Source organism: Ambystoma mexicanum, chromosome 6q (genome assembly GCF_040938575.1).
Source record: "Ambystoma mexicanum isolate Mex_15411 chromosome 6q, UKY_AmexF1_1, whole genome shotgun sequence".
NCBI classification, from domain to species: domain Eukaryota; kingdom Metazoa; phylum Chordata; class Amphibia; order Caudata; family Ambystomatidae; genus Ambystoma; species Ambystoma mexicanum.
Window position 1 is genome coordinate 819,767,661 of NC_090937.1, and position 13,638 is coordinate 819,781,298.

General features: G+C 43.9%; 1 protein-coding gene across 13 annotated transcripts in view; it reads left to right on the forward strand.

Moving 5' to 3' along the window:
- RAPGEF2 (Rap guanine nucleotide exchange factor 2) overlaps positions 1-13,638 on the forward strand; it is a 1,671,940-nt gene that overhangs the window by 1,620,200 nt on the left and 38,102 nt on the right. The window lies entirely within an intron of this gene.

A 13,638-nucleotide genomic window follows, 5' to 3' on the forward strand; every position in this document is an offset into this window, starting at 1 on the left:
GCCTTAAAACATTAACTGTTAGTGGAATCCTGGGAGGTGTTTTATTTTCTTAATCCATTCACCCATCAGCACTTAGAAATTATTTCTTGTCATTTCACTTGCATGCAGAAAAGACTGATCTACCGTTTCTATTTCATATCATTGCCATTGTTTTTTTAATTGATGAAGCCATGTTAAGACCAGTTTAATTGCCCTGTATGAGTTAAAGATCAGCTCTCATATTACACAGATCATCTCAACTAATGTTGCCTGCCCTCCCCTACATTTGGTACTGCTCATCTGTGCAGAGCTAAACAACATTGCATCCAAGGTCTTTCTTTTTTTGTAATAATTTTTTGAAATCCTCAACTGCAAGCAGCATTTGCTTAAAGTGGATGTAAACTGCAAGTAACTCTTTCTGCGTGTTAGGTTACAAAACGTAACTTTAACGTTACACTAATGACTTTATACAATTTGGGGGATTATTTTCATCACATTACTGCTAAAACGTTGGGGCACCAGAGACTGAGTGTTGAAAGTTCATAGTGTGAGATTTCTGCTGACTGGGTGGACTCATTGCTCTCCTTTGAGAGTGGGGCAGTCTTATGGGAAGTTACTGTGTAGAAAAAGGCCTGCAACATTCCAACTTTCCATAAGAAACTGTGATGTGCCTACAATTTCAGGGCGGGCTTTGTATCTTATTTTTTTAATACTTTTTCTGTTATTAAATGCACAGTACCTATTTTTGGGATATCCAATATTAATATTTTAACACAAATAGCCCATGTGCAGTAATGCAGTTAAAAAGCTGGTCTGTTTTCAGAAGGGCAGCGCTCCAGGCTCTGTCCAAGAGTTTGCATTTATGTGTATTCCTGTTAAATGACCACCTTTTTATTGTTCACCTGTTCATCTAAGCATTATCTCATTTGGAGGATCCTCATTTATTTTATGAAGAGATCATTATTTTCTATTAGCGCCACCTACTTTAAGGGAAAAACCTCAACAAAGTGACGATCCGCAAAAGTTGACTCTTTGATCGCAACACTATACAACTGTTAGGAGAGATTTTTAGAACCAGCCTTATTGGAGGGTTGGAAGACGCCAACCTAGGCGATGAGCATGGGCTTTTGAAATGTTGTCTTTCCAAACTCTCCCTAGGTAGCATAGCGTAGGTTGGAGCAGTAAGGCAGACTTGGCTCAGGGGTTTATTATGTAGGTACAGTTAACACTTCCCAATGGTCAAGTAATGGAATTCTATACAAAAGTATACAAGTATACTATTTGGTATTCCCTAACACACACGCAAATACAATGTAAGGAAACTATACCATAAAGCACGCATATATGTTTCTGAGGCTTCTGAATAATCTTAGATTTACATGCTGTGCATAGTCCACCATCTAGTGTTTGGTGCGGAATATTACATCTCGTTTTTCTTTTTGCATTCGAAAAGGGGGCGTTCCTCTCACACCATCCCTATTCTACACTTACCCACGATCCCTTATGCGTTGACATCCTAAGATTGTTTTTCTCCACCATTGGTTTGGACTCGCACATGCAAAGATCCATATTCTGACCGCTAACCACTACCAATGGTTGCCAAAAAGTCCAAGCCAAGCGCTTTTCACTTCTACATCAAGCAGAGCAATCAAACCAGAGTAGCTAGACGACTGCACTCAACAATACCACGCGGAAAGGTGGATAGTCAGGAGTTTGTGGGGCATCATAAGTCACGTACACATTACCCATTTGTAGAATGCCTATGTATCCCTTTTACTTTAAAAACATCAGCTCACAGGTACTTGTTGGCTCTGTTAAGGATTTCAATCAGGCAATACACTCTGGTCTCAGCCTAGCATGCAATGCACAAATGAAATGCTTAACTATTGTGTCTATAGGTTCAGTATTCTGAGTGAAATACCACTCATATCACACCCCTTCTCAAAATACCCCAGGTCACAATGGACCAGGAATCAGGCTGGTTGGTAAAGTTAATATTTATTTATTTATTTAAAATTAAAATCAAACACAGGTTTTAATATGGGGCAGCAATCACCAATGTGGTGACAATACAATTAAGAAAGTAGGTAAGGCAATTGAATTAACTTTTTAGCAACACAGAAGATGAACACAGAGAAAAGAACAGTTTTGACTTGTTGAAAAGATAGCGCTTAAGTTAAGATTTCCCCCTGCAAATTTCTCAACTCACAAAGAAGCAATTCTACACAGATGAAAGTAAGCAGCAGGTATTCAGGAGTAAAGAACAGTGTACAGGGTTTGAATACAATCTTCCCTCCCCAAACAAGAGACAAACATGTTTTGGAAATTTTACACTTTTTTAAAATGACATTCAAAAATTGCTGTGTGAAACAATGAAAAGTGTGCAAAAGTCCTTAAATCAAGATAAATCTCTTTGGGAGCAACACTGAAAAGATCCTAACAAACATAAGATATAATATGAGCAACAGTATGCACTTTGAATCAGAATGGAAGTTTTGAAATACTTTGAATGGGAAAACACATGTGTAAAACTTTTGCAAAATTGCAAATTCCTGGCTAAATTTCCCCCATCCTGTTTTTGGATGCGGTTTCTGGGTAGGGATGTAGCTAAAGGTCTTAGGTTTAAGTCAGAGTTGAAATTAAGTCTCTAGCTATAAAATTGAGGAAGTTATGCAAGTTGTTTTTAGAAAGATAGGACAGAGAAAAGCAGAAAATTGGTTTTAAAATGACAGGTTGATTTTACTTAAACTAGATTAATGGCTAAGAAAAAGAGAATGCCACCCGTGAATCTCCACAGTTACACACGGCCGCTTGTAACCCTTCGCGTGGTGGATACTCTGTTTTTCTTTATGGGAATTATTTTATTTAAACCAAATCACTAATGACTTATGTTCAAGAAGAACACAATGACAAAATATCAATAACACTCGGAATCACAGACAGAGTTGCAAGAATGGTTCTGACAATATTGTAGGTTATTAAGTTAAAGATGGGATAGGTTATAGATGGGGATAGGACAAGGCAAGATATGCTATGGTTCACTATGATTCCTATTGATACTTACAGTCCAGTTTTTTTAAAGATTTGGACTGTCAGGTTCTGGTCATCATGGATCGGGTCTACAGACAGCAGGGCACTTCTGACGGGGGTAGGTCAGCTCAGTGGTTCTGGCCATTTGGACTGGCACCTCAGACTGGACTGGATTGGATTGGGCCTTCTGGTTACTGGACACTGTAGATCAGTGGGATGTCGAGTTTCAGCATGCAAGCCTTAATGGTAGCAAGCCAGACTGGATCAGAATTATTTCCCTTAAGTTTTGGGATGGTTTCAGGATTTGGGGCTAGCTGAAGAATGGTTCAGCAATGCTGAGGCCTTGGCTTTGCAAAGAAATCTGGAATCAGGAACAAGATGGAGGATTCAGGAACAGAGCGTCACACGGAAATCAGGATGAAGTCAGGAATCAGTGTGTATCTGTGTGTTGTGAGGTTCCCTTATTTATCCTGCCAAATGACATCACTACGTTTATGCTAGGGGCAGACTTGCAACCCACACCCACAAGGCTACGAGTGGTCAAAGGCACAGTTTCCACCTTGCTCTTTGATTGTTGGATGACAGAAAGGGTTGTCATATTTTATGATGTGACTTGGGAACCTCCCACAGTTATTTGGACCACAATTTAACTTTTCCACCAATACATCTTTATATAGTTATGTCCTCTAATAAAATCGGACACATAGATGACATATTTGTGGGTTACATTTACATCCAACTCCCAAGTAGGTGGGACCTGGCTTTGTCTTTCTGTGGAATTTTGTCCATTTTAATCACAAAGGTTTGGCCTAACAATTCCTAATTCGGTACATATATGTTCAATCACCCTTAGAACATGGGTGCGCAATATTAGATTTTCAGCATTAATAGTCTCTGCAAAATTAGTCCTTTTTCATAACTTCAGTTCCTTACACAGTAAGAAATCCTACCAGGTCTTCACCTGTCTTTCATACATTCAGATTTCAATGTATGTACTTTTCATTCCTTTACTTATTTTTGTTACCAAGTTAAATGTCATGAAGTTCTGTGGCAAAATAAGCAATTTAAACTCAAAATCACAGGTCCGTTTTTTTTCTTACTTCCCAAGTGTGAGCAAATGGCCAGTCCTTTGAAGTTCACTGAGAAGCCTCTCCCAGCATCCTGCCCTTCCTCTGGAAGGATGGGTGCCCAAGCCTTCTATTGTCTTTGCCTGGGGCAAAGACGAATGTCTAATGAGGTCCTTTGTTGTGAGTATGCGAGGCCTCCCAGGAGCAATTAGGCCTTCCTGCCAGCAGGAAGTGTCAAACTTTCCCAGGCTGAAGACTGTCAAGCGGAATAGTTTTTTAAAATATTTAATTAACTCCAAGCTGGGTTACTTTAAGGTTTCACCTACATCTTTCATTAAAACATATAAAATGAACAGAGGTTATAGGTGGATGTTTACATTAGCAATCCTTTGACATTTCTTAAAGAATTAGGCCTTGTAACAACATGCTTTCAACACAGCCGATTTTGCACTTTACTCATTAAACTGAGTTCTTTTAAATACGATTTTCCTATGCAGCACATACACATTTGATTCAGCACCAGTTCTTCCCTTGAGTGCTGGGATGGTTTGCAGTCTGGATACATGTATCCTGCCTTTGTTTAAAGTTTCTGTCTGCACAGCTGATTTTGTTACTTGTTGCAATTTTAGCCGCATTTTTCCTGTGGAACTGAACACAAATGTTCCTGGGTGCCTTTTCCTTAGATAGTTTCATAACTGCTGTCAGTCAATGAGGCCCGGCTCCTCTGAGCCACACTGGAGGATTCTGACATTTCAGTACCCTTTTTACTATCAATGATTCAATGGACATAAATGGATCTAGGGCCAAAAACAGCACTTTTGAAGGTTGCACAGCTAACATTTTAAAAGGCATTTTCGGTTTTCAGCACAATTCTGCTATTTTGCTCCATGTTGAATGTAACGGAGCCCACTGGCATGCTCCTGCATTGATAACTCTGTTTTCACCCCCCCTTGACTGTGTGTGGCAGGGTGTGCAGCCTTTTATTGGTTGTGACCCAAACGCAGGTTTACAGATTTTGGCACGCACAGGAGTCGGCACATCCATTTTGGGCATTTGTAAAGTGATGCAGTGGGGCACATTGGAATGGGTCAAAATATCCCACAGTTCCCATAGAAAATAGCCCTTTTAAATTGTGTGCTAATTGTAATCCTTCCTTCCCTTGGAAGGACACACACTGCATGTTCAACTGTTGCCTTCCAAGGAACTATAACAAGGTTTAGTGTCACGCATTGCCGCTTTTTAAGAAGAAAGCCATAAAGGAGTGCAGCACAACCCGCTGGGCCATATACACCATGCAGGCCAAGCAATCCCAGGGCGTGGCCATTGCTGCTGCGCAGTGCCTCAAGGAGTCCAGAGTTTGGTTTGAGTGTGAAACTCAGGAACCTATTGGGGAGGAAACGGATGTGTTTTCTCAGCTCACCCCTTCCTACCATCGAAAAGGCTGCCCAAACTTAAATAAGTCTGAAAAAGAAAGTGGGAGAACCTCAACCAAAGTAGAGCGTCGAAGCATCGATACCCACCAAAAACACAAAAATCGTTGAAAGCTGAACAAAAGTATTCACTGTCTATTCAGCATGTAAGCCATAACACAAAATAGACGACAGCCGCCCTAAGTCGAGCTCTGAACACTCAATGTCAATAAAAAAAATTAGATGCCTACCCAGTCAAACACATTGAAACAGCACAGAGACATACATGCAAAATAGAAGTCTCATAAGGAGATCCCAGATGGAAACATAAATGACTCCTCCGTCCACAGGGATGTCTTAGAGGGAGGGTCCTTTAATTGTGAGATGAAGAAAAAAACAGCTTAATTGACTTTTCTGAATCTGATGAAGAGTTGGACAAAGGGGAACCTCTCGTTACAACTGCTACTTACACTTCAGGATAGAACCAAAAGAAACAATGGTCCATGAAACAAATAGATCCCAACGCAGCCAAAAGGGTCTTGCACTATGAACATCACCCTGTTAAAACACTCACGATGGCAGACAAAAACAATCTGAGGGACCTCGACACGTGAAGGACCATGGGTACAGTGGACGTCACACTAGGGATAATATTACTGGCACGCCCTGTCGACGTCCCTTTTCGATTTTCGAAAACTGTAATACTCTGCAGCTTCCACTAGATGTTGGCCCATGCTTAGCATGTGAATCTAAGCAGATACAAGTATCAGAAATATGGTTATGGTGAGTAATCAGTATATATATATATATATATATATATATATATATATATATATATATATTCACACTGAAGGTAGTGTCCAGGCCAGAAGATCCCAACCGGAAACAAATGGAACCTGAGAAAGAGTATGTAGATCTAGATGACATGCACACAGATGAGGTCAATCTAGACGAGGGCCAAAACATTATTCTCAGAGAACTATCCTTTACTCTTCCCCAGATGTGGTAGAACCACCAATAACTTCCCCGCCAACAGAGGACCAGTGTTGTATACTCTGACCTGCTCAAAAGAGCAGCAGGAAGATTTTGACACTGATTTCATAGAGGGTCACCCCAGTGAATTAATGAAGATTCACAAGCCTTGGTAGGCAAAAATTACTTAAAGTCACATGCACTCACTCATCCTCTCCCGTTGGGAGCGAAGGCAGAGTGGCACAATCCTATTATGCACGTAAGTTTAAACACAAAATCCACTCCTTTCAGTTTGGAAAAACAATCAATCTGAGGACATTGATGCATGAGGGATCATGGGCTACCTGTACAGGTCCTCCTCTCTGAATTCTAAGAGAAAAACAAGATTTCATACTTTGAACAAACCACTAGATTGCAGCTTGTGCAAAGTATGTGGCTTTAAATAGATTACAGCCACAGAAAGGCGATTAAGGGATAGGTAATGTTATATAATCTCCAAGTGAGATTGCACAAAACTATACAATACAAAATTCAACAATAGCAAAGCAAAAACGTTATCCAGTAAAGTGAGATGAAAAGTGGCTAAACAAATATGAAACACCCTGTCTTATAGTCACTGGGGGTGTGACCACTTAAGCAATAAACCCTGAGCTGTGGGGGCATTACTGCTTCAGGTAATGCCCTGGGGCCCGAGTTACAGGCCCGAGTGAAGCAAGGGCCTTAATGAAGCCCTAATGAAGCCCTAATGAAGCCGCGGGCATTACCTGATGTTGTAATACCCCCCAGCAAGGGGTTTATTGCTAATAGTACCCAGACCCATTGCACCGGGGTACTAATAGTGTCTTTTGGTAAGTTAAGAGCAAAAGAAGATGGCCACCATGTAACAGGAAGAAGACCCTTTCCATGGTGGCCATTCTGTTGCTGCAGGGACGCGCTGGGAACACTGCTGTTCCGGGTGCCAGCGAGGGGACCAGGCAGCACAAAGTAAGTGGGGCACGGGTGTGGGAGGGGGGAATAATGTGTAAAAGTATGCTGGGGGAATGGGGACACAGGGCGCATGGGAACACTTACCTGAGCACCCAGCGGGGGAAGATGGCAGTGTAAGAGGATTCAATTCAACACTACAGCTAAGTCAATGCCTAGTCTGGGATACTGAATGGAAACCCTTATTGATATATCTTTATGTCCAATTCATGCGTTCTGGATGACTACCCCTATATAACACCCCTCTCTTGGAATCCCCCTGACCCCGCTGAGCCAAGAAGTAGTTCTGTTTTTCAAGTTTAAAAGGTTTATTTGATAATTTAAACAATAGATATATATATCACACTTTATAATAATTAATAATTGGATATCACACTTAATCTGAGCAGTAATCAATAATGGATAGTCTGGCACTCGCACACTTGTGAATAGGAACAGAAGAATAAGGTGGTAGAGAATGCTTTATATAAGTTCAGATGGATGTAATGTTGAATGAAAATGCAATACAGAAAATACTCAATATGATTTCAACAAAACAATGTAATCACTTTTCTCTGGCAATCCCCTCCCCCCTTTTATGCAATGCAAGGAAATGGAAGGAAAGCACACAGTTCTCAGAAATGCAATCAAATGTAATTCAGTTCACCCCAGCAAGCTTAGACTACAGAAGTTGGAAACACAGGCCCAAAATGCTTTTATATGTGCTGGCAATGAAGTGAAAAATATGCTAAAATGCTTTTAATTCCCTCTTGAGGTTCAGGGTGAGTGGTATCAAGTTAATATTAGTCCAGGCTCACTCTAGCAATGATTCAGGGATGGTTCTTAAGAGGCAAACGAAATTTTAGCAAGGAAAGCAAGAACTGCTGTTTTCACACGTGGAGAAATTTGCAAATCGCGGCAAATTCGCGAGTGCGTTTTTCACAATTGCGGCAAAAGTGTATGGAATAGGAATGCGGTTCTAGGTTCGTTGAAAAGCCAAGATTCTAAGCTTTCAGAGGAAAGTTACTGCAAGTCTCTAAGACAAACGGTCATGGAGATATGAGCGATATGGTAAAGGTCGTTTTTCATATTTGAAATTTTAAAGTTCAAAAAGACAAGTGACAGCTAGCAACTAGAAAATGACAGGTGACAGTTCTACTCAAGTTAAAATAGCTTGCATTAGATTATTTTAACTAAGAGATTGGGTTCTGCACAGTTTGCTAGGTACTCACAATATATTTAGAAATAGAATGGGCCTCGCCACGGATCTGGTCAGGTTTTAGACTGGACTCTGGTCTGGTCTCGGCACTTCACAGTGATCTGGGTCAGCTCTCTGGTTCTGCTAACAGTGGTCTGGGTCAGCTCTGCTCTCTCTGGATCTTTCTGCACAGCTTTCCCTGGAGATTGATGGATTTGAAGTCTGGATCTCTGGATGTGGTATGGTCCGGCAGAGCGCGTTGCAGCAAATGGAATTGAATGTCCCTATCTGTCCTGACTGTCTGCTTTTATGTGTTTTGAAAATGGGTGTTTGTGCAGCATCACTAGGCTCTACCCCTCTCCACTTGTCATTGGCCACTTCATCCTCTTCCCCTTGATTGGGGGAATGAAATGAAGTGTCATCATGATGAGGTCTGTTTATGGTACAGATAACCCACCCCTGTCAAATTGCACACAATCTATATTTGATCAAAAAGACATATTTCATAGCTACACAGTGGTTTGAAATTACATGCACCCATCATGCATTTACTGATGGTAGCCCCTGTCAAACTCTGCTCTTCCTGAGAGCTTGCATTCAGAAATGGCAACATTTGCACTTTTTCACTGGTTTCGTAATATCGGACATTACCCCAAATTTATACACATGTGCGCAAGGAGTATGGACATTACTTGATGAAGTGTCAGATTTTTAACATGCATACATTTTAAGTAATACACTCTTAACTGCTAGCTTGCCCCCAGATCATGCCACCGGTTCTAAAAACCTCTTAAAATGTGGGCAGAAAAATCACAAGAATTATGGTATCATTTAAATAATTATGATAAGTCCGTACTATGAGTTATTCATCTTTTTCTAAAACCATATTCTGGCTACAGGGGTGTGGTTTCCCCCCAGCACAAGGTTGAATTTCTGGTTTTTCCAGTTCTGCCAAGCCAACTTGCTCTCACAGGCAGTGCTCCTCCCCTTTCCTTCCAGGAGGAAGTGTCACACCGCTTCCTAGACCACGGACACTCCTTTCCGCTCGCCCCTCCTTGTCTATCCATTCTCGCACTCCCCGACACTCGTGCATTATGTCCCCCACTCACGTCGCACACATCAGGGCACGGCATGGCATGTTTGGGGGAGCGGGTGTTTATCGCCCTTCACGGCGGTGGCAGATCAACTGGAGGCTCCGTCATTTCAGGAACTCACATCCCTTGCGGAGACCGGCGCCTCCCGGCGCTACACGGATCACGTGACTTTGGTTGCCTAGCAGCATTGCAACGCTTTCGGTTCGCTTCACACGTGACTCTACGTGCGTCCCTTCCAGGGATAAAAGGAGTCTGTGAACCGAAGGCGTTGCTTCACAGCTGTTTCGTTTTGGATCACGTGACGTTCTCTCTTCGTTCAAGGACCTGCTCTGTTACCGACCCTCGCTTGCTTCACGGATTGCTCTTGCTTAACCCTTCAAGTACTCTTGGATTTGCCTGTTACCGACCCTCGCTTGCTTCACGGATTGCTCTTGCTTAACCCTTCAAGTACTCTTGGATTTGCCTGTTACCGACCCTCGCTTGCTTCACGGATTGCTCTTGCTTAACCCTTCAAGTACTTTTGGATTTTGCCTACTACGACCCTCGCCTGCTCCACGGATTGTTCTTGCTTAACCCTTCACTGGCTAGGACCTCGATCCTGAAAATAGGTGGTTACCTGCTCTACCCTACAGCTCGTTCCAGCTACAGCCAGGAGACCCACGCCTTGACCCAAGATCTCACAGGTATTCTGGGTTTATGCACATGGAGGTATTCGGGCCCTGTTTCTTTACTTAACCACTGTACCTTGCCTTACAGCGCTCAAGGGGTTCTTCCGGCTGTTCCCGCGTCCTGGTTTTCCGGACATCCACCTGTGGCCTTAATATTCACACTGACAATATATCTATTATCGTCAGGGTGTTTCTTGGGGACAGAGGGGTTGTTCATACTCTACACGACCAACGAACTTCGTAACAGACTGTGAAGCCTTTTTTTTGGTCGTCCAGAGTATGGATCCCTCCGCCGGGAATTCAGTGACCGCTTTGTTACAAGCAGTGGCGGCTCTTAGGACCGACATGACTACCGCCACGGCAGCAATACACCACCGTCTGGATGCCCTGCAAAGCACACGTTTTCCTTTACCCACGGATGCTGAATTCGGTGACACAGTCCCCTCAGACCAACCAGTCCCGGTCATGGTCCCTGCACCCACTCCTATACTGCTTCCTATGCCCGTTCCCCTTGCTGCCCCCGAACGTTATCAGGGGGATCCTCGGAAGTATCGTACCTTCATCAATCAATGTAGGTTACATTTCTTGTGCAAACCCTTAGCATTCCCCGATTCTGTTACTAAGGCCGCATTTCTTCTGTCCCATTTGTCTGGGGTAGCGGCCACCTGGGCCAATCCGATGCTAGAGAACGACCATCCCGCTCTCTATGACTTCGATCTTCTTGTATCAGAAATGGCCAAAGTCTTTGATACACGATACAAAGCTCACTCTAGAGATCTCAAACTCCTGGATCTAACACAAGGCAAACAAACTTTGATAGAATACATCACTAAGTATAACCAACTCGCGGCTGAAACATCCTGGCCTGAGGAGAAAAAAGCAATCGTATTCTATCGGGGCCTATGCAACTCCATGAAAGATGCTCTCTCAGTGGTTCCTGCCCTTCCCTCAGTGTTCTCGGATTTGGTGGATCTTGCTTTACAAGTAGACGCAAGGAGATCCGAGAGAAGGGCCGAAACATCTTTCTCTGCCCACTCTGGACATCCCGTATCCACCGCCCCTGTTGAACCCATGCAAATAGGAGGTATCCGTAGTCCGATAACCCCATCCGAACGAGAACGCTGGAGAAACGACAAGGCCTGCTTTTATTGCGGGTTAAACGGACACTTTGTAAGGGAATGCCCCCGACGCCCCCAGAACAAAACATCGGGTTTTCCGAAGGCTCGCCCATGACACAGGGGGCACCGGCGAGCCTGTCTTCGACCCCCTCCGAACCTGCCTTTGGCCCTGTTAGACCGATAGTGGTCCATGCCCTGCTAAAACCCACTGGGGAGATCAAACACACAGTCCATATTGTGATCGATTCTGGGGCCACTGGTTGTTTCATCGATATTTCCCTGGCCCGTCGTCTCAATCTGCCCCTGGTTAGGAAGGAACATCCAGAACCAGTGCATGCTGTGGACGGTACTTCGCTACCTTCCGGCCCGATCAGGTTCCAAACTGCTCCTATGGAAGTGGTGATTCAAAACATCCATAGAGAAACCCTGGCGTTTGATTTGATTAATACACCACTGTTCGGCATCATACTGGGAATACCATGGTTACGACAACATAACCCATTGATCAATTGGGGCAATGGACAGGTCACGTTTGAATCGGATGTGTGTCAACATTTCTGTCTCATCGACACAGATTCACTGTCCACTCCTGCCACGATTCTTGGTGCCATGGCTGCCACCCATATCAACGACAGTGTTTCGGACCCTGTGCTTTCACACACTGTAGGGGCTGTCACAGCCAACATACCTGCGGCCTACCACGATTTTCATATGGTGTTCGATAAGGCCACTGCTGAGGGCCTTCCCCCTCATAGACCGTACGATTGTCCGATTGACCTGGTTCCGGATGCTCCTATACCCAGGGGTAGGATTTATTCGTTGACACGGTCAGAGGAGCAAGCCCTTAAGGAGTACATACAAAAGGCTCTGGAGTTGGGTCATATACGTCCTTCTTGTTCTCCGGCTGCTAGTCCGATATTCTTTGTGCCAAAAAAGGAGGGCGATCTCCGTCCATGTGTGGACTACAGACGGTTAAATGCCATCACCATAAAAAACAGGTACCCTCTTCCGCTCATATCCACGCTACTGGACAGGTTGACTACAGCATCTGTTTTTACCAAGCTGGACCTCAGAGGGGCATACAATCTAATTCGTATGCGGCTTGGGGATGAGTGGAAGACAGCGTTTTGCTCCCGACAGGGTTTATTCGAATACACTGTAATGCCCTTCGGGCTTTGTAATGCTCCTGCCACGTTCCAACGTTTTGTCAACGACGTATTCTCGGACATCCTGGATACGTTCGTGATGGTTTACCTGGACGATATTCTGATCTATTCATCCTCCCTGGAGGAACACGTCAGGCATGTTAGGGAAGTGCTCTCTCGCCTTAAGGCTAATGCCTTATTTGCCAAACCTGAAAAATGTCTATTTCATTCCAAGGAAGTGGAGTTTCTGGGGTTTCACATATCCCCTGGAGGCCTGTCCATGAATTTATCTAAGGTCCATGCCGTCACGGAATGGCCGACTCCCGTTAATCTGAAACAACTTCAATCTTTTCTCGGCTTCGCAAATTTCTACCGGCGATTCATCGTCGGCTTCTCTTCTATTGTTTCTCCACTGACCGCTCTGACCAGCCCCCTTGTCCCGTTCACTTGGACCTCCGCTCATCAGAAGGCTTTTGAGGAACTCAAGGCCAGGTTCGTGTCCGCCCCTGTTTTGCAGCATCCTGATCCCGATCTCCCCTACGTTCTGGAGGCAGATGCCTCCTCGTTTGCTCTAGGCGCAGTATTGTCTCAACCGTGCCCGACCACCGGTTGTCTACATCCAGTGGCCTATCACTCACAAAAGTTCTCGGTGGCCGAATCACATTATACAGTAACCGAAAAAGAACTATTGGCCATCAAGGATGCTTTACAAACGTGGCGTCATCATCTCATGGGAGCAAAACATCAGACAGTGGTATATACAGACCACAAAAACCTACAGGACCTGGCCTCTCTGAAATGTGCAAACAGCAGACAGGTGCGGTGGCATTTGTTTTTTGCCGCGTTTGATTTTGTGGTCAAACACAGACCAGGTCGCATTCATGGCAAGGCTGATGCCTTATCCCGTTCTCCCGGAGGGGAGTCCTTGCCCGTGTACCCTGACACACTGCTAGGAGAGGGCCATGTCATCTGTACTTGTACTCCATCCCCCACCA